This window comes from Haliotis cracherodii, unplaced genomic scaffold (genome assembly GCF_022045235.1).
Source record: "Haliotis cracherodii isolate W230 unplaced genomic scaffold, xgHalCrac1.p SCAF_8, whole genome shotgun sequence".
Taxonomy (NCBI): domain Eukaryota; kingdom Metazoa; phylum Mollusca; class Gastropoda; order Lepetellida; family Haliotidae; genus Haliotis; species Haliotis cracherodii.
In genome coordinates, this window is record NW_027266341.1 from 27,708,176 (window position 1) to 27,733,508 (window position 25,333).

Here is a 25,333-nt window from a genome sequence, read left to right on the forward strand (position 1 = left end):
ACACAATGTCACACATTCTATATACAAAGTACACTATATACACAATGTCTCACATTCTATATACAAAACACACTATATACACAATGTCACACATTCTGTGCAACCTGTACTCTTTATATACACAATGTCGCACATTCTATATACAAAGTACACTATATACACAATTTCGCACATTCGATGTACAAAGTACACTATATACACAATTTCGCACATTCTATAAACAAAGTACACTATATACACAATGTCACACATCCTATGCAACCTGTACTCTATATATACACAATGTCTCACATTCTATATACAAAGTACACTATATACACAACGTCACACATTCTGTGCACCCTGTAAACTATATATACAATGTCGCAATTCTATGAACCAATTACACAATATATCCAACGTCACACACACATATATATATATATATATATATATATATGAAATACGCTATATGCACAATGTTACACATTCTATGCACCAAGAACACCATGCATTTTCTATAAAAAGTACACAACATTCACAATGTCACATATTCTGTACACCCTGTATACTAAATACACAATGTCACATATTTTATGGACCCTTACACTATGCATACAACATGTCGGAGTAGTGTGTGTGTGTGTGTGTGTGTGTGTGGTTTAAACATGAGAATTTCATTTCTATTTCTGAAACAAAACATTTATGACTCGCCCTTTCCCCAAAACACACACACGCACACGCACGCACGCACGCACGCACGCACGCACACACACAACTGATTATCTCCACTACTGATTATCTCATATATGGTCTGTGACAGTAAAGTTTTGGACATGGCGTATCAAGATTGAGTGCACGTGGTACTCTGATGTAATGCCGCATATAAGAGCATGAACATATATGAATGTATGGGCGTGTGTCATTATGTGGTACAGATAGAGGGAGGATCACTGATGAGCACTGGTGATCACGTGCCCACGCCACGAAATGGCACCCAAACAGGGGGATGGGCGGTCGAAAGGCACAGGCGCGATATTAGCCGGATGGGGCGTTAGGCAAGTAGACAATTTTCATTTCCGACTTCAAATGTGCGGATCTGATTTCTGAAGTCCATTGTTCTACACGTATAGTGCTCATCCGTTTTCACTCGTACAAATCCTGAAACACAATAGGATTCCAAAACGAATAAATCTTAAATCTTCATTAATAAAAGCGACAACATTTTTTAATATTTCAATAATCAAAAGAAACCAATGCAGCATAAATCCATAACAGTCCATTGTACGATTGCGACTATATCCTGAGCATGTGTTTATGAATCACCATAAAAAAAATGATGCTACTAGATAGATACATGTTCGCGAAACGGTGAGTGTATTCTGCCCCACCAATGGCATCCGTCATAAACACATGCAAGGGCAAGTCAAGTGTTAACATAAAAAAGCATATACAAGTCAAAATAGGTAATTTCATCGGAACTGTTTTGTCACTGGTGCTTGAAATTTGGAAATGTCCTCCACGTGTCTGCCACAAAACATTTTGAAAGCTTTACTGAGGCCTTTAATGTTGTATCCCTGATCAAACAACCTTTGAGAAAGAGTCGCATGACGCTCTTTGATCTGAGAGGAAAGATCATGCTCAAAAACATGTTCTATTCTGACTTAATGTCTACAATGCAAATTATGAACACACAACTTTTGGAATATGTGTCTCTTCAATCATAACAGGTGTCTGTATGTCCTTAAGTATGTGCGTATACTCTTTATACACTTGTGTGTCAGTTGGAAATGACCCATCTGTACATCTGTGGTCATTAATAACTTCACGACGATTGGACAGTAGAAGAGTTAACTAAACCTTCAATATAGATATATCCAACACACTTGACATGTTTTATTCAAATTGAATTCAATTTCCGCCTGGGCTGTGCTACACTTCATTCGAATGTCTGACTCACTAATCACATCGTCTGCTTTTGTTTAACAGCAGACGACAATCGATCGAGCGAATCGTGCGCAAACGCGCCCCCTAACGGTGAAACCATCGTGTCCGCTCGGCAAAGTGTCATTGTCGCAACGCTGTGCCCAAATAGCATTCCAAAGTGACGTCACGGATTTGACCTGCACAGTGTTGGCCTACATAGACGGGAGTTTTCCTTCGCCCGTGCCTCCAAGCGGATTTCTTGTGACAGTCGGCTCGCACAAGGACCTTCTACGTGGATTTTACCACTGAGTTCAACCACTGTCTGCTCCTGCTGACCAGATCTTCAACCGACGAACATCACACAGGTAAGAGGGAGTCCCCTGAATCACACAGACGCACCCATGTGCTTGTCGAACCGGTTGCTGGTTTGAGTCGCAGTTGACCTTAAAATTCATTAGTCATTATTTTAAATATCCCAAATCGAAGATTCTGGATTATGATATGCAAAGTGTACTATCACTCAGTATTAAAAATTTATCACAATTTTCTTTTCATTCACAACATTAAATTAGATCTAGTTTACATTTTATTGTAAATCATCCTGTTTGGTGTGTGACCGCAAATCGCATGTGGTTTGACAGCAGCCTGTCAAAGTGAAACCCTGATATAGGAATACATTAACATTTGGGGGTAAGGCTGGACCTCATCTATGAATTATGATCTATTAACCTTGTCTGTATGTGATGGGTCAGCAGTCTGGGTTGGGATTGTTCTGGAATCCTTCCACATTTATACAACATGATGTCATATGTGTTGCTCTTGTCGGGCTCGGCTAAACAACCGCTCCACTGGGCTGGGCACGGCATGAATTATTTCCATATTTGGATAACACGCTGTCGGGGCGAGAGTTTGTGTTGTTTTAGCATGTGCTGGTCATAAGAAGACCCTGGGGACTGGTCAGAGGCTCGTAACCTGCTCGACACTGACAGTTTCAAACACAACATCCATGTTTGCCGTGGTCGGACGGCTAAATCTGCCGGTATTTGCTAGTTTCCGTTTTCCCAGCGACTCTGAGTGGTGTATGGAAGCCGTTGCTGGTTGGGACTGGCGTGTGTGGGGATTTGAAGGGGAAGGAAACGACGTACAGCAGCTGTGATATGGATGGTCAGTTTGGACACTGGCAAATGACAATGTGTAGAGGGGATTCGGGACTTTAAAAAAAATCGAATTTATATGAAATTCTTGCAATTTTAAATACTGATGGTTTTACGATTCTTTTTAATGAAAACGAGAAGGGGATGTCTCCTGAGGCCCCATCTGGTTTCGTCTGTGGTATCCATCTTCCGACATTGCCAGTATTTGTCAGTAAACGTGTCGTCTGCTTGTGAAACTACACTTGGAACTGCTTATCCCAGCTCAATCTGTATCAGTCGGTTCAGTTTATAAAAGAAAAAAAAGTCTTGTCACGTTATTAGCATCACAGATGCAGTTTACCTGCGGGGAATCATAACAAAATATGAATACCATTTGTTACAGAGTCTGATACTGGCTCTATTGACAAGTACAGACATACGTGAACTTGCAGACGATATGTTGAGGGTTCAGCCACAGTGATGTTGACTGAACGTCTTCACAGCTGGCTATTTCATAACCCAGATCGTCAATACTGTATTATGGTAGTCAATATATTGATGCGTGTAACAAGATACTTCTTATTTACACTGACGGTAAACACGGGGCTGTATGCTCTAACATTACTAAAGGTATATGTACTATGTTGACATGCGCCAGTTCGCTCTCTTGTGTTATTTGAACAGTCTTCCTAACCGCTCCCAATTCAGAAAACCCATAACGACCACCAGGTTAGACCCCTTCTCGAAGTATGGTCATTAACCGTGACGTGATGTCAAGGTGACGCAAGTCCTAAGTGGTAGAACCACCTGCCGCATTCTGTAAATTGTAATCTTAACTTCTATTAGATGTCCACCTTTGGTTCGTAGACATTCAATGACGATATGATGAGCCTGATCGATGTAATATTACCAGTAACGTTGACATTCGCTATTAGTTCCAAGACAAATACACGTCGTTATATTTGTTTAACAACAATCAAGTCTGCCCTTGAGGCAAGTACGTATATAGCTTTTACGTACACGAATACATTCCAAGCCTGATACAAGTGTGTCTAATCTTTCTAAGACTGAACCAGGATACCACCATGTTATACGACATCGAATATATATATATGTATACACATTTACAGAAACTCGGTCTTCACTTCAAAAACTATCCTCCAACCGATAAATGTTAACCTATAATATCCCCCTTTTAACTTATCTTATCACGTCGGTTGGGGGATAGTTTTTGAAGTGAACACTGAGTTGCAGTAAATATGTGCGTATATGATTTTTTTTATCAGCATGTGATATCTTAAAATTGAATTGTGTGTAGGACACACCCTTTACTAAATCAGCTAAGTGATGAAAGGAATGTCCTGGAGTCAGGATGAAACTTTTCCCTGTGAAATATCTATATCCGTCCCATGCGTTCAGAAGTCGACGAGTTTCGTTATCAGTCAGTGAGCACTTGCGGCTCAAGTTGGGGAAAGCTGGTTTGCGATAGTTTAGTGCCATTGTTTCCTGTATGGGGGTTAGGACGCCATGACGACCACCCGAAGAGTATGCTGAAGACCGAAATTAACACTACTGTGACATGCACGACTTAAACTGCATGGAGGCATACAGTGTAGACAACGACTCCTTTGTGACTGAGATTGCTCAGGGTTGACGTAACTCCAGATGACTTCCTCAATTCCTCCACTGCTATTATTCCGCCTACTACTACTACTACAACCATTGGCTACTACGTGTACTACCTCTACCATTTCGGCATCTAGGGATGCTGCTCCTTGTACTACTTTTTCTACTACTACTACTACTACTACTACTACTATTGCTACTATTGCTACCACTACTACTTATACAACTACTTTTACTATTACTACTTTCACTACTACTACTATTACTAATAGTAGTACTGCTACAACTACAACTCCTGCTACTATTGCTACCACTACTACTTGTACAACTAATTTTACTATTACTACCTTTACTACTACTACCACTACTAATAGTACTACTGCTACAACTACAACTACTACACTACCCTCTTTGACTACTACTACTACTACTACTATTTCTCCGTCCCACAGACTCTTATTCCCAGTAGCTGGCCTCCAGGTGTATTGACTAACCATTACAGGGAAAATCTATAACTTTCATATCCCATTTCTGTGTCGATCTTAACGCCATCACGGTCGGGTTCATTAGCTGCACGGATATATCCATTGCCATGTGCCGCGAGTTTTATTGAATACGCGTATAGCGTGGTTCGAGGTGTCTTCTCCCTTCATAGCCCTCGGGTTTCAGTTGACCTGTATCTGGTAGGGGGTGGGTGGGGTGGGAGCATGTTCTCTCTCTCTCCTTCGCTCGTTGGTCAAAAGATCAGTGCAGCCAGGCCAATGCGACAAAGATATATGAATTTCATACTAATGTATCATTTGGGAAATAAACTGGTTTATGAGTTCTTCCTTCGAGCACCATATCCCGGTTCCATCCCCTACGGTGTACTGGTTATTGAATGTGACTGGTGGCTGCGACGGAGGTAGCTTGGGTTATGATCAAGAAAGATCCTACTTATAACAATACTTAGAGTATCATCCAAAATAGCATCCCATCATGAGTGATTAATGCACAAACCTCTTCATTTGACCTTTTAGTAAAGTGTTTTCAAAGCTTATATATCAATGACAAGAACAGGCTAAAAAGTATTGTTGATAATCTAGTTCGTATTTGTTGCATAATAAAGGCCTTTTATTCCAGATCCTGCACCTTTTTCCCAAACTCAATAAATGCAACAGAACACCGTAGGGTGTAACGTATACTGTCCTTGCTCCAGGTCATCCGGGGTTTTCACAGATAACAACACTACTGTGTCGAAGTACGCATGCGTGACATTGATGCACAGAATGGCCCCTGTACAGATCGCGCGCATAACGTGATGTGGTTTCATTTCCACTGCTATTTCCTCTGTGCCGGTTGACGAGCAATTTGAATTGAGTTGGCGAACGCATCTGCTGTATTTCCATTAAACAATGCCAGCCGTGTACAAAGCCGATTCTGATTTGAAAATTCTTCAGTTGGTTGGTCCCATTAGAGACCCTATTTCTCTGTACACGATATCTGATCTGAGGAGGGAGCAATCTCCGAAATCTTATCACGCCATATATACTACTCAAAAGAAGTTATAGAACACTCGATTCCTCTACATTAACTAGAGTAATTTGAAAGGATCGGACGTGCTTTAGCTTTTTAACTTTTTGTGAGTAGAGTTTGATCTAATATATTCGCCACCATGTAGGAACGGAGTGAGTGGGTGAATTTGTTTTTCGGCATAGATAATCCAGCTAAATAACTGCGATCTGTAACTAACCTAGTCTGAGAATGGTCCTGGGATTGTATTATATTTTTCTGCCCCCTTTTTTCACGAACCCCCATCCCCCTCCCCCCGATTTGTAGTTATGAAACATTTTGGTGTCTCCCCTCTTTTCCTGTGTCATTCTTTCATGACATCCCAGGGGCGGTGGGGTAGGTTAGCCTAGTGGTTGAAGCGCTCGCTCGCCACACCGAAGACCCGGATTCGATTCGTGATATTGCTGGAATATTGGTGAAAGCGACATAAAAACCATTCTCACTCATGATACCCCACTCAACCCCTTAATCTAACCGGCCCCTCTCCCCAATAATAAATGACCAGTCCCTAAGCATCAGGGCTTTTCCTTCAACAGTAAACTGTTATGACGGACGTGAACAAGTGCCGGTGTTTTAGTTGTGGTCCGCAACACTGTCGCTACTCTCTGGCGGCATTGGACAGTGCGCTGAAGCCCAACCCGCTGGACTGTTGGGTGACGTTTAGAACAACAATCCGCGCCGTCGGGGTACGATGACACATAACGCGTCAGCAGGCCTCGGGCGCATTCGTCACCACTCGCCCCTTTCCGTAAACTGCTATTCGGCTTGTCCCGGAGTAACACGAGTTGGTCACGGATGGCCTCGGGCGTTGTACGGTCTTCCACGGTCACCAACTCTAAATGTAAATAATCAACAACTATTAAGTGAGCACGAGTCGCGTTTATTTGTCTTCAAAGAACAAGCATAGTTAATTGGATCCTAATCCATCCTAGAAACACATGCGTCTTGTAACAGGCTTACGTTGTACGGCGCTCCATGTGAGTTAACGTTATACCAGAGACCATATAATTACATGGTCTCTGGTTATACCAACCACAGTTTTTCCACAGCCGTATACAACAGCCGAACAAACATCCTTATAGCATCATGTATACACCATATAGTGGCGACTATGTTGCACATCATATAAGACATAATGCATAATGTATGGGATATGTGCAATGTCGTGGCCGATGTTTGACAAATCCCTAAGTCAATGTTTGCCACGGAGCCTTGCACTTCTTTTCGAATAGGCGGATGTAAGGGGAACGCGGTACAGATGTGATACCCGTGAAGATCCGGGGTAGAATAGGTCTTCAGCAACCCATGCTTGCCTAAAAGGCGACTATGCTTGTCGTAAGATGCGACTGACGGGTCAGGTGGTCAGGCTCGCTGACTTGGTTAATGCATGTCATCGTATTGCGTAGATCCCAATTGCGTAGATCGATGCTCATGTCACTCACTGCATTGTCTGGTCCAGACGCGATTATTTACAGACCGCCGCCATATAGCTGGAATATTGCTGAGTGCGGCGTTTAACAACTAACAACAGATGTATGTCGCATTTCTCACACCGCGAACATTACCTGTATTGAAGAAGGTGGTGCTTGACCCCAGGATGGTGGCGTGCGTCCTGAATATAGGCCGACAATGAACGTGAAGTTGAGAGCCCGGTTAGGTTGATGTTGATCCAACGTGTGTGGCTATTTGGTTCGAACCCTGTCGTCATTCGTATTATTATCATTGGTCTGTTAGCACCCTACCCATCGTCACGGGTTGCATCAAAGTGATAACCGTATTGACTTGCGTGACTTTTTCTCCAAATTAAGACTGTCACGATGTGGTATAACTGACATACTGCACAAAGCGGCGTTAAGCTCACTCAGTCACGTGTATGGTAACATGACACTCATATATATACTCAAAAGGAGTTTAAAAAGCCCGATTCCTTCAGATTACTGTAGTTATTCTGTCATTGCAGATTAACTATAGTCACATTTAATAATCGGGTATTCTTTCTGGCTGTATTAGCGTACCATCCCCCGGGATTGGTCGATGTTCACGCTATCGACCACTAGTTTCCTGCCCAGGACGTCATGACACATATTGCTGCACGTAGACATAAGTTCATGAAAGTTAATAAACACTCTTTCATAAGAAAAACATTTCCTAACCATATTCCTCCTTCCTTGACTATTTGTGAGTCATAAAATAGCTAGTTTTGACAGATTACTAACTAGTTCAGGTTAACATATCAAAACCAGTTTCGATTGATTCAACAAAACAGGCCGTGATGCAGGGGACATTTACATACTCGCAGATTCACATTCCCTTTCTCGAACATGCATTTCGCTTCATGAAGCTTGTCAGGTTTGTGCGCCATGTTGCTACAGCTGCCCCAGACTTGTGGGTGATGTCATGCACGAAAATTGAACTGGCATACCAACGGGCATAGCATTGTATGACTAAATCTCACGCTGAGTTCTAACTAATCAACCAAAATGTCAAAGCAAATTCATTACAGCCATATGGCATGTGTGGCCTAGTCGTCTAAGGCGCCGCGATTCGCTGTGCAGAGTTGCCTCCCTTGGGCATGCCAGAAACCTATGATTGTGGGTTCGAATCCCGGTTCGCCCCGATTATGTTTATGGGTTTGTCAGCACCATATCCGTGCTCGTGGGTCTGAGACCTGCATCACTTCGGGCTTTCCTCCCACATTAAGTTGACACGCCGTGTTGTAACTGGAATACTGTTAAAAGCGGCGTTAAACCCAACTCACTCACTCACTCTTTGCCCCTGACAGATCTGCAGGATCCGGTGCAGTGTGTCGGGTGATGCTGCACATGTAATAGTGAGTGAGTGAGTTGGGTTTAACGCCGTTTTTAACAGTATTCCAGTCATATCACGGCGTGTCAGCTTAATGTGGGAGGAAAGCCCGAAGTGATGTAGGTCTCAGACGTTTACCACTTCGGTGAATCCAACGAGCACGGGTATGGTGCTGACAAACCTAGAAACATAATCGGGCCAACCGGGATTCGAACCCAAAATCGTAGGTTTCTGGCGTGGCTAAGGGACGCAACTCTGCACAGCGAATCACGAATCTATCTCTCCCCCCCCCCCCCCCCCCCCCCCCCCCTGCACATTTAATAGTCTCAATCAGACCAGTTTTGTACACCATGTGGACCCCTGCTTCAATTTACCCCTTCCAATTCCAGTGTCATGGTTTGCGCGATGCCTTCCCACTGGCATGGTGCGTTGTGAGGTTTGGCTTTGAGCTAAATTAAAGAATGTTTACATATGTTTGAAATTAATCCAACGTATTCGGGTCGCCGATAAGGAATATTAAACTAGCTGAGGAATGTGAACAGTCCGATATGACGCTAGATATTTCGCTGGCTGACCTGAGTTCGCCAGTTCTAGGTAATAGGATATGTTAAAGCTTTGGTATTTTAAAATCTAATTATTTGTTTTACCTACAAAATAATGCAGTGACAATGTTGTTTTTGTGTATTATGTATAATAGATACGAGATACATTTATTGTGCACACGTTCCTGCAGAAACAGTGACAATAGTCTATTAACTATTAAGATAGGTAAAATATAAGTCAAAGATGTTTTTGTTGTTGTACATATTCACCCACTAGGGGCCGGATACAGAAACAAATTAACAATACAGTAAACTACGGTTATAACGAACTCAAATGGACTACTAAGTTTAGTTCGTTATAACCGTAATTCGTTATAAGCATATATACAGCATAACTACAGCAAATAGTCGGGATCAAAAGGTTAGTTCGTTATATCCGTCAGTTCGGTATAAGCGTGTTCGTTATAACCGTAATTTACTGTATTTTACATTATGACAGTTGGAAATATACAGCTATCATGGTAATAATAATAACACACAATGTCAGAGCATATGGTGATAGCACCGTGGAGGAACCTACACAGCCAAGAGTCAAGATAATCCAAAATACCAATACAGAATGTTACGTTATAATCTTAACTTAGCTACAATGAGTATTTCAGATTATTTGAAATTGTATAGATTTTAGATTATTTCTATGTAACCCGATTTATTAATTATAAAGTATATCACGCCTGCACGCAATTTTGTGAAATGCGAGCATAGGTTAGAGAGCCAGATGAAGGCATACTAACACTAAGCATCCTCTGCCCCAGGCAAGTCTGACCTTCCCTCAGGGAACTGTTGCATGCCAGGCTGGGTTATTTGCTTGAGGAAATACTGTGACCACTGATGCAAAGCACGCTCCTGAGGATCAAAGTCGAGTGTTCGAATACCATCACTCTTCCTCACCCAGCAGTTGAAATGGTCAGCTTAGTCCCATCAGCGACTCGCCTTGACACCCGCGTGAAAATTGCCCGGGGATAGTTTTCGCTGTGTAATAATGCCCGGTCAATTACATCAGTTTGTTAACGAGTGGGTGCGATAGATAATTACGCGATTGTATCACGTGGGAAATGAATGTCTCGCACCATAACATGTAGATATTCTTTTCAATATTTCACCGGCTGTTGGCAGCATTGTTTGCAGTGAATACACAGGGCAAGAAAAACACCAGAATGTAAGTACTCCTTCTGGACGCAACTCTCACCCATGAAACACTGCGTGGAAGTAAGGTCCATAGTGTTTGATACTCGACAATGTATACTCTACGAAGTTGTTTGACAAATAGTAGACGTTCCTTGAAAGCTTATTGTATGGCTGATATAAATGGCTACCATGTAGAGACTCGTGCGTCATGTAGCCTGATTGAAATAGGACAATAGCTATTCCTGGACAATAATGGCAAAATTAGGTCCCTTATTTCCACATGTTATAATATGTTGGAGTAATACTGGCGCGGTAGAAGACGTACATATGGGCTTGGTATGTAACCAACATATGTTGCGATGTTTCTGACATGGAAGAACATCTTCAGGTTCTCTTTTCTTCTCGCGTTTATTTACGTTCCGTAAAATAGAAAATAAACCGATGTAATCTCGGTCATTGAATGTCAATATTCATATAACATATCTAAGTTTTAAATTTGTTATTAATTGAATATTTAACGTTTGAAATGGTCCCCTCGCAGATTCTTGATAGATATATTACACTGACGGAGGCCAGTATATATATCTACTGATCCTGGGAACAACCTGTATCAGCAAGGCGTGATAATTAGATATGACTGCCAAGGGAATTCCCAGGCGCATATTGCGTGAGTTGCCATAACGAGTCTGTATTTGTCTGCAGGAGTAAGGGTGGGAGTAAAGAGAAGCTGTATGTCAATAGGCGGGGACGTTACCGTCGATGTTGAAGACTTTTATGAAAAGGTCTAATGTGATGTGAAACGTTCGTCTCCGTATGTCATGCATTGAAACTGAGTGGCTTATTTCCTCCTTCAAGTATGCAGTTCGCGACCAATGTCTTCTACTGCTGAGTGTTGTGGCCAAAGTCTGCACGTGTGTTCAGTGTACTGTCTCTTGGTTCATTTAGTTCCGTGTTCCTTTTGTGTTTCCAGTTCAGTGTTAGGTCAATGTCCACAGTTCGGTGTTAGATCAATGTCTAGAGTTCGGTGTTTGATCAGTCTGCAGTTCGGTGTTTCCAAATGTCTTCAGTTCGGTGTTTATAAATGTATACAGTTCGGTGTTTGATCAATGTCTGCAGTTCGGTGTTTCCAAATGTCTACAGTTCGGTGTTTCTACATGTCTAACGTTCTGTGTTTCAATGTCTACAGTTAGAAGTTTCTAAGAATATATAGTTTGCATTTTGATCAATGTCTACAGTTAGGTGTTTCTAAAGATATATAGTTTGCTGTTTGATCAATGTGTACAGTTCGGTGTTTCTAAGTGTATACAGTTTGCTGTTTGATCAATGTCTACAGTTCGGTGTTTGTAACTGTTTGAAGTATGAAACATGTGAGCCCTGACACGGATATGATTCATATCCTTACATCAATAACACATTGAAGTGTCGTGTTCACAACAGACTGCTGTTTCTGAGCGGACATGTCTGAGCAGGGTGTGGACATATCACGTGGAGAAGACAGCACAAAGACGCTGCATGTAAGGGTGATAAGTCGTTATGTAATGTTTGACCTCAGCATGTCAATGTGGACAGATTGCATGCACGTACGGCACATATGACCAGTGTTAGTCAGGCCTACCAATGAAAACCAGCAGACATTAACCAGACTAGAGGATATGTACCCGCCACATTTTCCCCGGAACCAAAGATATACGTCTTTGCTGGAACCAAACAGGAAATCATGCAGACTGCGCACGCAATCGGTTTGTTGCTGTCTCCAGTGAAAATATAGGGTTTTTAATCATTAAGATGCACATTTTATGAATTTGGAATTTGTGTGACTATTTCTAGTTAAAGTGTTTAAAAATATTCTATAGTATGGTTGCTCTCTGCTCGTTTTCATTGGCAGGCATGGTAGTTGGCTTGAGCAATAGACCAGTAACATCAGACATCGTCTTTGTGTCGGTAACAACAGTAGTGGTGATCAGTGAGGGTCTCATGAAGGCTTCCTGTGAGCAATAGACCAGTAACATCAGACATCGTCTTTGTGTCGGTAACAACAGTAGTGGTGATCAGTGAGGGTCTCATGAAGGCTTCCTGTGAGCAATAGACCAGTAACATCAGACATCGTCTTTGTGTCGGTAACAACAGTAGTGGTGATCAGTGAGGGTCTCATGAAGGCTTCCTGTGGAATCAGACAGTAGTGAGTGAGTGAGTGAGTTAAGTTTAAAATAAACACTGCTTTACACATTGTTTCACTGCTTAATATGGTAAAGCACAAAGTGAGGCAGGTCATATAGACGCTTACTAATTTGGTGAAACTATCGAGCACAGATATGTCGCTGAAATACCAAGTCTTATTTTGGGGGCGGATCAAGGACTCGAACCTGTGATCAGTCATCGTGGCACAGCGAATTGCGAAATCTGAAATCACTGGGCCACCCGTTCCATGGAGCTAGAAGCACCGGTCGTAATAATTGGTATGGAGTTGAAACGACGAGAATACAGGAGTCTAATGAAGTGTTATATTTCCTCCTGAGACGGGTGTCACTCATGTGTAGTAATCGGAGTAGGCACTGGGGCAGCCCTGGCACACTAATGACAGACAACAGCAGAAACACTATGTCATGACTAATACTACCCGTGAAGATCCGAGTTAGAATAGGTCTTCAGCAATCCACGCTTGCCGTGAGAGGCGACTATGCTTGTCGTAAGAGGCGACTAACGAGATGGCGTGGTCAGACTCGTCGACTTGGTTGATGCATGTCATGGTAACCCAATAGTGTGGATCGATGCTCATGATGTCAATCACTTGATTGTCTGGCCCAGACTCGATTATTGACATACCGCCGTCATATAGCTAGAATATTGTGGCGTTAAACAACAAATTAAAAAACAAACAAACAATATGACTAATACAGGGATTAGGGCTGTAGTGCCCAGTATATGCCAGCAACACACAACCCATGTGGATTCCGGGTAGGGATGCGTCCCCATTCGTGACCAACTCGTGTTATTCCGGGACAAACCGAATAGCAGGTTACGGAAAGGGGCGAGTGGTGACGAATGATGCGTCCCTTGCAACCTATGATGGACGGTGACGTGGTAGACTGCTTATCTTCGCACCCCGACGGCGTGAGTGATTGAGTGAGTTTGATTTTACGCCGCTTTTAGCAATATTCCAGTAATATCACGGCGGGGGACACCAGAAATGGGCTTCACACATTGTACCCATGTCGGGAATCGAACCCGGGTCTTCGGCGTGACGAGCGAACCGACGGCGTTAATCGTTGCTCACAATACCACTCACTGGATCGTCAGGTCCAGTGTAGAATATCGCGGCGTTAAACAAGAAACAAACAAGGGCTGCAACTGATTCAGCTCTGGGACCCATCGAAACGTGTATTTTATGTTGGTATTCGTTTTTATTTTGGGGTTGTGTTTGTGTCATGGGTTAGCGTCGACTAACGTCTAGTCTCTGAAATGAACATATTTTACAGAAAGATACTTGCTTAATCATCTTAAAAAGTATATTAAAAAGGAGCGAAGAGACTTTCTTCATGATCAGAAACTGCAGTTATCTAGATTTGCCAAATATTATAGACTTGCTTGGGTTGTATTGGATACATTTGTTTCAGGGTCTGTATGACAGACGGGTCGGTCAGGTAGCCTAGTGGTTAAAGCGTTCGCTCGTTACGCCGAAGATTCCCGACATGGGTACAAAGTGTGAAGCCCATTTCTGGTGTCCCTCGCCGTGATTTTGCTGGAATAATGCTAAAAGCGCCGTAAAACCATATTCACTCACTCATTCACTCTATGCCACACAAGGGTTACCAATTATGAAGTCATTAGAGATCCACACTTAGAACTGTTAGGGGCATCTTCCCGAGGCAAGGGCGTTAACTGACTGTAAATGTGGAAACTGGACTTTTACAGTCAGGTTACGCCCTTGCCTCGGGAAGATGTGTTAGGGGCTGCTGTAGTAGAATAATTATATTTGTTGGCTTGTTAGAAATATGTCTTGAGGGAAGTCCAGTTTTTAGAAGTTGTATAAAGTTAAGAACATTCTTCGAAGAGCCCTGGTGTTAATGGTTTCCCCACCCACCGACGTGTGGCTTCAAGTGATATATTTTCAACGCGTCCGCGTCCGCGTGTAAGGAAGACTGTTGATACAGAACAGGGCATTGCTTGTTTCTGAAAGGTTGATGTACAGGGAAAGAAAGTGAGCATTGTTGGGTAGTGTGCGTGAGTGTTGGGGGGCTGGGAGTGGAGGGTGTTACGACATAACTAGTGATCTGCATGGGACTCATTACCCACCGTGGAAACAACGCTAGCGTCGCCACAATCCCAAGATTACAGGGCATTCTCTGTCAACATAGGTATTAAATACATGGGTGCATGATGGGATTAACTCGGTATGTCCACCACTGAACTAAAGCGGGTATAATCTCAATATTGTTATAACCTTACATCCGTCCGCATGGCTGGAATCTCGTATGATGTGGTTGTTTATCGAAAACAATCTAATGCCCCGTGCGAGGCGAGCTGGGCCGCGCGGGGTTCACTAAACAGACAACACGGGCTCCCAATACGCAATACACGAGAATGGATTAACGTATGGAATTAAATCCCATTGTTGATCCGATAATATTATCTGACCTTCACCTTGGCACTACCCGAACACTCTCACTGACTTTTATGTTGAGTACACACTGCTCTAATACCTGTATCGCAATCGGGACAATGTTACCAACAGCAGTGTCTTCTATCAACCGTACACATTGTGAGAGCCTTATGATCGGAATGTCTGTATCCCAGTCATTTGACCCGGTACGTCCTCTAGTCCCTGCGTTACTGATACTATGGGACCACATCCGTGGCCTAGTGGAGAGCGTCTGCTTGGAGGGCGGAAGGTCGGTGGTTCGATCCTCAGCCCCCCTCAGAACAAGACGTTAAAATATGGTACTTGTTGTTACCATGCCTGGCGTTCGCTATGAAAGGACTGGTCGGCTCGGCGTCAGTAGCTGTGTCTGAGTTGGATATCCATGTTAAACTGCGGCATGGTGCCTCAGTGGACTAGCACTACATAACAGGCTTTATTCCGGACAAGCGCGCGTGCACACACGAACGCACGCACGCACGCACTCACGCACACACATGAATGCTATATGCGGTCCAATAATCTTCAACGTGACGATAGAACCCATTTCATCTCACCTCACCTGATGCTGTGGCCCCGTCCACGGCCGACAAGAGCAATGTCCACTGAAATAGCCAGATTGAGCTGTATGCAACACGTATCTCAACACTGAACATGAAAAACCCATTTAATATTGATAATTAATCAGTATGCTAACCCATAATCAACGATGCGCGTGTCATTTAGCACAAAGCACTCAGTTAAAACTAACGTAAGGATTTTAGTTTTGATAAAATTGACACTCCGTACCAATCTGACCTTCGTGTGAATTCCTACGTTCTTGTTCATTAATGTGCATTTCACACCGCAACGAATGAACAAAGTTCAGCATTTGAACATCTGCATAGGTTTTACGTCAATGAAAGCTATACCCTGGAGATTATGTGACACGTATTTCGGTAAAATGAGCGAGACACATGTTGAATTTAGGCCTGACTTGTGTGTAAACGATACTGCATTTCTTGAGTAAATTGTTGATTCTGAAATGTTATCAGAGGCTTACAGACGGTAACGCAAATACACCGCCCAGGTCACCTCTGACCTGCGAGGATGTCAAGATGACGTAAAAGGCCTAACATGGCTATGTTAAAGCTCCGTTTGAATTAGGCTGCTAGTCAGAAATGTCCCTCAGACAACAATAAAGTCGTTATTTCTTTGCAACGTATATTTACTGTTTCTGTTGGTTCTATGGCTTAAACATCAACAGCAATATGTACTGTTTCTAACGACGTATGTACCCAGTGATAAGATTTAAGATTTCTTATGATTACGCCTTGTTAAAAGTCGGTGGGGTAAGCCAATGGTTACAGCGTTCACTGGTCTTGCCGAAGATCGGGTTTCGTAAACGCCCTTCGTCCTTTGTGGTGTAGTGACATAGATTTAATAACTCACGGAGCACAGAACCCTACTACACTTTCTTGCGGTGGTGTAGCCTTGTGGTTAAGGCATTTCCCCAGCGCCGGAGGCCGGGTTCGGTTCCCGATATTGCCAATAGCTCAGGCACGAAGCGCAGTGTACCAATGTATTTCTGTACATAATTACCTTCCATGAACTCGTGGGGCAGAGGGCAATGCCCTATCCCTATGGGGCAGCAACTATGTAGATACCAGTGGAGGATTTGTCACCTTTAATCTACACCTCCGTGAGTGTATTGAGTGCCTTGTCTTGTCGTCCATTACCTTGTTTCCTTGCAACATTGGTACGCGCGGCACAGGTGAGGGCGTACTTCGTGGTTTACATGACTTTATATAAAGTTATTCTAGCGCTAATACCGATAACGGTTCAGTATATATATATACACACATGAATCATTTCTATCCATTCCATCATGTAATGAGTTCCGCCTTTGGTTTGAATGCATTTACTAATTTTAGTTTCATTGTCTTCTGGACATGGACCCCTCGGCCTCATAATTACTTCCCAAGAGTAGCGTCCATTAGCCGTGTCAGGATCCGCAGGTCGAGGATACGAATGTCAGATTAGCCCATATTATAATTTCATCACATTGCCTAACTCTTAGGCTTTTAGGACCTGCAAAAATCTTGCAGTTTTCTCAAACAGTAAGCTGATACTCCGTAATTTAATTGTAACATTGTTCAAAGCGGCGTTAATCCCACGTAACTTCAACATGTGTCCAACAGATACATTTAAAGCGCCAACATCAGGTGATGGTGGGGTGTGAAGACCACATGTTGTATGTTGTAGGCAGTAAAATTGACTCAGGAAGGATTTTGATATTTTTGACCCAACCCTTTTAATAATGCTGGATCCGCCCGTGGTATTTATACTTTGCACATTGATTTTCAGCGTTCACAAGGGTATTTCATTCACATCTTTCTAAGTAAAGACTGACAAAACTACATAACTAAAAGGCGCATCACTGACGCTTACTCCGGGGTAGAATAGATCTTCAGTAACCCATTCTTGCCGTAAAAGGTGACTATGCTTGTCGTAAAAGGCGACTAACGGGATCGGGTGGTCAGACTCGCCGACTTGGTTGATGCATGCCATCGATCCCAATTGCGTGGATCGATTCTCATAATTTTAATCACTGGATTGTCTGGTCCAGACTCGATTATTAACAGACCGCCGTCATATAGGTGGAATATTGCTGAGTTCGGCGTTAAACAACCAACCAACCAACTTACGCTTGCCCAGTTGATTTCATTGCTGGATTCATAGCCTTGAACTGCATCCATTGTTAGTGATCAGCTGTGAAAGTCCAAACTCGAGTAGAAGGTAACCAACACGGCACTAATCCAGTCTAACAATAGCATGAACCTTGGGTCACGCCAACATGTGCGTGACATTAAATCCACAGCACCTCAACTTAGAGGACCTTTAAAGCGCCCCCTAAGAAAAGCGCCCAATATAAGATTTCAGGACTGACCCTGGTATTTCTGTATCGCAATGATACATTACTCGGTCTTACTTCTAGACAGGTAGCCCATTGTTCTTGTGTAGCCCACACCTGATGGGGTGATAAGAAGCGAGCTGAATACATCAGTGACGACTGACATCCCCACGGCATCAGATCTTGCCCCTCTTGACGCAGTTGAGGAAGATAGTGGATCGTAGAGATGAAACAGCCGGGATCCATTGAAGACATCCTCCTCTGACCTACTTTAGCGTTCAGTGACAGCTCTATCTAGATGATGTCTTCTCCGCACATGAAAGTCTTTATATGTCTTTGAACAGCTCTAGACAGCCTTCGTGGTCTAGCGGTAGAGCGTCCGCCCAGAGAGCTGAAGGTCCTGGGTTCGATACCAGCCGCGTCATACCAAAAGACGTTAAAAGATGGGACTTTTCGTTACACTGCCTGGCGCTCGGCATTAGGGGGCTACAACAAGGACTGGTCGGCTCGGGGTCACTATACTGTGCCTAAGTGGGGTATTCATGTTAAACCGCGGCATGGTATATCAGTGGGCCAGCACTATAAATCAGCATCAGTCCGGACGAGTACAAGCAGCCACACAAACACGTGCATGCACGTCGCTATATGAGTGCAATAATCTTGGCGACATTCAACCTCACCTCACCTCACCTTGAACAGCTTTATATTGTCACAGTTATGAACGTTTTGAAGTCTGGTTGATTGCTGTTTGAAGTATTGCCTTACACTTTTCGCGATGATGAATTATGCACCGACTTGACAAGAATGCGGAATGTTGTCAAATTGAATATTTTTTGTGACTTCCTAACCTCGAGCATTGAGAATCCGCGACAGTGCGCCGCAGCATGTCGTTCTGGGGGCACTCGGTGTAAACACATTTATATCCATGTAAGAATTTTATGTATGTAGATCTAAAAACGTTTTACAATTAGTCATACATGTTTTGTACATGTATGCCTGGAAGCATTAATGGAACGCGTGTACATATCATAGTGGGCAGGCTGTGTAGCGATAGTCCGATCTATTGCATTTTTGGCTGTGGGGTAGCCTAGTGGTTAAAGAGTCTCGTCGTCACGGTGGAGGTCCACGGTCGACTACCCACATGGGTACAATGTATGAAGCCCATTCCTGTGTGTCCCGACGTGATATTGCTGGAATATTGCTAAAAGCGGCGTAAAACCTCACTCACAAACTGGTGCATTTCATGAGAGAATATTTGAATTGGCTGTTGCCTGGGGAAAAATATTGATGTAGATAAACGATGTACTTTTTATTTTTCAAATAATTACCAGGCTGACAAGTGCCCCTTCCATTAAATTGACTATTGGCAGGCGATTATAGATTCCACGATAAATGTTCACAATTGTGTCGATAAAATTGCATCGGTCATAGCAAGGGGATTGTAATTTACAACGGACGATTGATGGAGATAATAGGCTTCCCACGATGCTTGATCACTGATGTAAAGAAAGTATGAAACTATTCGAAATGTTTGTATGGTGATCCCGGCTATGTTGCAGTAATGAGAGCAATATTGTGGGCGATACTCTACATGAATGAACACAACTGGTAGCCATTTCACCCTGTTTGTGAGGGGAGTGAGTGCACACAATGTGTTTCAACTGGAAAGAAAAGGGGTCATATGAAGGGTGACATTTTTGCGATGTTGATCGACAACATCTGTACATGTCACACGTGAAATCTATGACTTTTGATTTAAAGAATGAAACTATAATTTGTTCCATTCATTGACGTTATTTGTTATATATACTACTCGAAAGAATGTAAAGAACACCGATTCTTTCGTATTGCTTGTGTTTATGCTTGACAGATCAACCTTAGTAATATGAAAGAATATGGTGTTCTTTACTTGTTTTGAGTAGTATTCTTCCATGAGGGTTTCTTCTGTGTCGATATTATAATATCAACTCAATTTCTTTAACTTTTACCATTCACAAATACATAAGCGGACATTGAACAATCTGTATAAACCATATGCTCGCTCTGTGTATTTAATATGAAACGTCAACGCCCGATAATCAGTTTCGATTATCCATCAAAACAGACTCCTTTTGTCATTAATGGGCAAATAGTGGTGAAAATTATATGAATGGACCAGTGTTTGTTAGTTTGATGTTACGCCGCACTCAGCGATATTCCAGCTATGTGACGGCGGTCTGTGAATAATCGAGTCTGGATCAGACAATCCAGTGATTGATATCATGAGCATCGATTCTCATAAATGGGATACGATGCCATGCATAAAACAAGTCAGCGAGCCTGACCACCCGATCCCGTTAGTCGCCTCTTACGACAAGCATAGTCGCCTTTTACGGCAAGCATGGGTTGCTGAAAACCTATTCTACCCCAGATCTTCACGGGGAATGGACCAGTGAAAATCGGTGCGAAAAAGGTAAACTTGTTATGTTTTACTGGTTGCACCTGCCACTCACGCAATTTTAATGATTTACCAATTGCAACCCCAACTCACACAATGTGCACAAAGACGTAAGTGTGTGTTGCCTGACGCCGCACAGGTGTACTCCTGTCGTACGATGCCGACCCGAAGGCAACCGAGTCTTGACCAGACAATCGAGAGATGGAGAATCTGCTGGACCAGACAATCCAGGGAGATGACAGCGCTTTTACTGATTTTGAAACTAAAAGCGACATGTTGACTTTGAATTAATTCTTCTGCTTACATGTAAAGAGAAACTTTTTAAAAATGTTTTCGTCTCGCAATACGTCTCCTCGTAGTTCAGGCTGGTATCGCAACTACGTGGAGTAGTTGTCCGTTCGAGTGTCGCTACTTAACCCTAGTTCCGACGAAGGTAAATCAAGACCCAGTCACTTTACTCATGCTACTGATTGTCAGATGACGTTCGTCCCTACTTTGTTTGTTTGTTTGTTGTTTAACGCCGCACTCCGCAATATTCCAGCTATAAGACGGCGGTGTGTAAATAATCGAGCCAGGTCCAGACAATTCAGTGTTTGATATTGTGAACAACGCTCCACGCCGTCTGGGGACGATGGCAGGCAATCAACCTTACCTGATCCATTTGGTCGCCTCTTACGACTAGTATATAGGCCGGGGACCTATTCTAACCCGGCATGCCCACGGAGGGCATCTTACTACGTTTTGTCAGGTGTAGCACAAGATTGATCAACATGTGTGTAAATGCCTCACATGGATCCGCAATACATTCTCAGTTAAACGGTTTCGTTTCGTTTCCTTCTGAATCCGAACTATGTAGAATTTAAGTACTCGTCCCCATTCTACAAAATAACTGTCATTGTCCATGTTGGGAAATGTAGCACCAAACATGTACTAAATAGATCTTCGACTCTTCCAACATTTACCGACTTCTAACGCCAGGTCAAGCTTTTGGACAACACACTGACCGGTTTTGATTGAAATAGTCGGAGACTGTCCCAGGGCCGTGTTTGTGATGACACAGAGCTCGTGGACGAGGCTTCACGTTTGAACAGGACAGACTACTAAGACAGTAAATATTTTGCTTGCTGTGACAGTGGAGAAAAAGGTAGACGCTCAGATTGACGGTCAGTCTTTAAATAAAAAAAGGCTTGATAAGCAGAATACAGAATTTAACATCACATCATCGGAGACTGTCAACAATATGCCAGCGTTCAACAGGAACAAATGTCAGTATTATCATCAAGTTCATTTGAAGCCCATCAAAGTACTTATTTGCCTCTGTAAACGTTTTAGTGAGTGAGTGAGTGAGTGAGTTTGGTTTACGCCGCTTTTAGCAATATTCCACCAATACAAGGTGCGGGACACCAGAAATGGGTTTCACACATTGTACCCATGTTGGGATTCGAACCCGGGTCTTCGGCGTGACGTGCGAACGCTTTAACCGCTAGGCTTCCCGACCGCCCTGTAAACATTTTAAACGACTAAGGGACTAAACTGAACTTGGGTATGCATGTTTCTCCTCTGATTGCACATCTTATTAAATTCATTAGTGTTGTCAGGCTGACAAATCGTGATATATCTGAAATAATGTTGACAGCGGTGTTGAATCTGGCACTCGCTCAGTCATCGCCTTGGATTATCTCGGAATATCTTGCCTGTCCCTCCGCGAGATTCACAACCCACGAATCAACTGACCCAGTATCTTTGCCATCCACTTGACCTGGGTTACACTGGAATAGTTTTATGAAGGCGTAATGTTGATTTAATGCCCCTTATCTCTGTTCACAGCACCGACTCGGTACTAACGCTGTCAAGTGTGTTCTGCTGGTCGTCCAGGTGTCTCTCGCAAACTCCACTTTATCTATATTTCGCCTAAAGTTTCACATTTACAACTTCGTCCCTGTCACGTGGGTCCTGTTTTAACATCAAAGCGATCGTAAAGTTACGACGGTCATAACTGCCTTTGTTTAACGTAGACTTGCGACAGTCGTGCTGTTATTGCTCTGTGAAACGAGAACGTTGTGTTTTTGGAACAAATAAGTGAAACGTTAACACGAACTTGATTAACTTGATATATCGTTTATGTCCATCCCTCTTTATTATCCCGGAAGATTCCTTTCTGGCACAATGGAATGATATCGCCGCTATAGTATGATGTCGCCGCTATAGTATGATATCGGCACTATGGTTTGATATCGTTACTATGATATTATATCGGCAACCCAAGAGATTGTATAAGGTCCCCAGAAAACAATGCTTTACAGTATTTATATCAAGCCATTAAAGAATAGTGTCACACAAAGATATGGTGAACGATACTATCGGCTAGCATTACGACATGCTATTCACTTTGTTTCATTCACAAGTTAGTCGGACGAAATGCTTATTCACCGACATGCTCGTTATAGAATTTTGCTTGTCACTTGTAAAGTCAATATCCATTTTTAATACGACACACGAAACTATTTATGATCGAAGATAATGTTGTGTTAGCTATCCTAGAAGTTGTACAATGTACGATGTAACCCATACAAAAATAGCACAGGGAGTGCACATAAATATTTCTTTGTCGATCGATAATGATTCATTGAGACAGGTACCGACCTGTTTTAAATGAAACACAACACGCGTTGTTGCAGCCCCTCTGAGTAGCTTCCTGGTCCACGAACGTCGAGAAACACATGCGACGTGACCTCTGGGTTTGGTTCGACATTGTTCTGAATTAATACACTAACACCCCTCCGCCTCCCCAGCAACCATTGCTTGTCGAAAGGAAGGGCTCGGCTATAAAGCTGGACCATGGGAGAGTTAAAAACAAGAAATTCAACATAGCTCTGTACAGAGGATTACGACCCGTGAAGATACGGGTTAGAATAGGTCTTCAGTAACCCATGTTTGCCGTGAAAGGCGACTATGCTTGTCATCGGAGGCAACAAACGGGATCGGGTGGTCAGACTCGATGACTTGGTTGATGCATGTCATTGTATCCCAACTGCGGAGATCGATGCTCATGATGTCAATCACTGGATGTTTGGTCCAGGCTCTATTATTTACAGACCGCCGTCATATAGCTTGAATATTGCTGAGTCCGGCGTTAAACAAAAACCAAACCGAGGGATACTTTGCGGTTTCTGTGTCCGTCAGATGAACAGTTTGGTGAATATCTTAATGTGCTGCGTGCTCCATTGTTTGTGAGGGTTACGAGTGACCAATAGTACCACTGCAACTCAATGTGCAGATTTGGGTACCTTCGCCCCGCCATCGCCCCTTTGTCGTGCGTGACATCCCAGGTTTCCTCCAACTATCCAGCACATTGCGAACGTTAAGCAAAGGTTTCTTGATAATTTATTTAGCAAAGTGGTAACTGGAGAAATTCTTAGTTCTTGTTTAGAGGTAGTGCTTAATACTATATACTGGATCTGTGAAAACTGTTGACTATATTCCGTGTGCCTAATTTCCCAAATGTCATAAGAAGTTAATTTCGACTCATTCTCGAGAGGATGCTTTCAGTGAGTATTGCTATTTCAGCGATACTGCTGGTCGTGACAGCTCTCATTGACGACTGACATTGTCGACACACACTGACTACACATAATAACGAGGACATATCACCCATATGCCATGCCTGGGCACCTCCGCGTTATAAGAATGCATCGGACATTGCAAGCGGAAGTAGAATCGCAGCCATCTTGGATGTCGCTATTCAACTATTCAAGATTTAGTTCCTTTTGCTCTTAAGTTTAAAGTTGCAAACTGAATATGTACTTGGGTCAGTTTCACTTTGAGGAAGTAGTAAATAAATATGAGTTAGTGAGTCAAGCTTAACGCCGCTTTGACAAACATGTTAGTTATTGCATATCCTGTCTTCACTATGTACGCGGAAAGCCCAAGTGACGAACCATTTTGGTGGAAAGCACTTGGACTAACAATACAAGGATTACAATAGAGGACAATTTTCTCATTGTTGTTTTAAATATGAATCAGAATTACTGTCAATGTAATTATGGAGGTTGCCAACCCCCTCCTCCCCTGAATCACGAATACCATCTAATTGTAAACGCTGCTCATTGCTCACTCCTGTATTCCAAACAGAATACAGTAAACTACGATTATAACGAACCTACTTTTTTGGTCCCGACTATTTGCTGTTGTTATACTGTATATATGCTTATAACGAACTACGGTTATGACGAACTAAAATTAGTAGTCCCTTTGAGTTCGTTATAACCGTACTTTACTATACTACTGTACAACATAAATCTCAAGAGTTCAAGTACTGAAACAAATATAAACATAATAAAATATGTGAAGACCAGTTTTACGTCCACAGCTATTTTTTTAAATGTTGAATCTGCGTACCAAATACGATTTTATTTGAGTTCCGCATATTTGAGTTCTGACATCCTCTCAATTGACCAAAGAATCTCGCATACCAAAAAGGGGATGGCAGCCTGAATATGGTCTGCCGCCATGAGTGAGTATGGTTTTATGCCGCTTTTAGCAATATTCCAGCAATATCACGGCGGGGGGCACCAGAAATGGGCTTCACACATGGGCTGTACCCATGTCGGGAATCAA

The 25,333-nt window shown here is 42.8% G+C and overlaps 1 protein-coding gene across 2 annotated transcripts in view; it reads left to right on the forward strand.

The window, feature by feature from the left end:
• The first annotated feature begins 2,038 nt into the window (after positions 1 to 2,038).
• LOC139449720 (myophilin-like) overlaps positions 2,039 to 25,333 on the forward strand; it is a 31,357-nt gene continuing 8,062 nt past the window's right edge. Inside the window, exon 1 of one of the 2 annotated variants that reach the window (XM_071231233.1) lies at positions 2,039 to 2,270. The gene's annotated coding sequence lies outside the window, so the exon portion shown is untranslated. Of the gene's footprint in view, positions 2,271 to 10,710; positions 10,782 to 25,333 lie in introns of those variants that run through there. The other variant, XM_071231234.1, reaches the window with a different exon arrangement.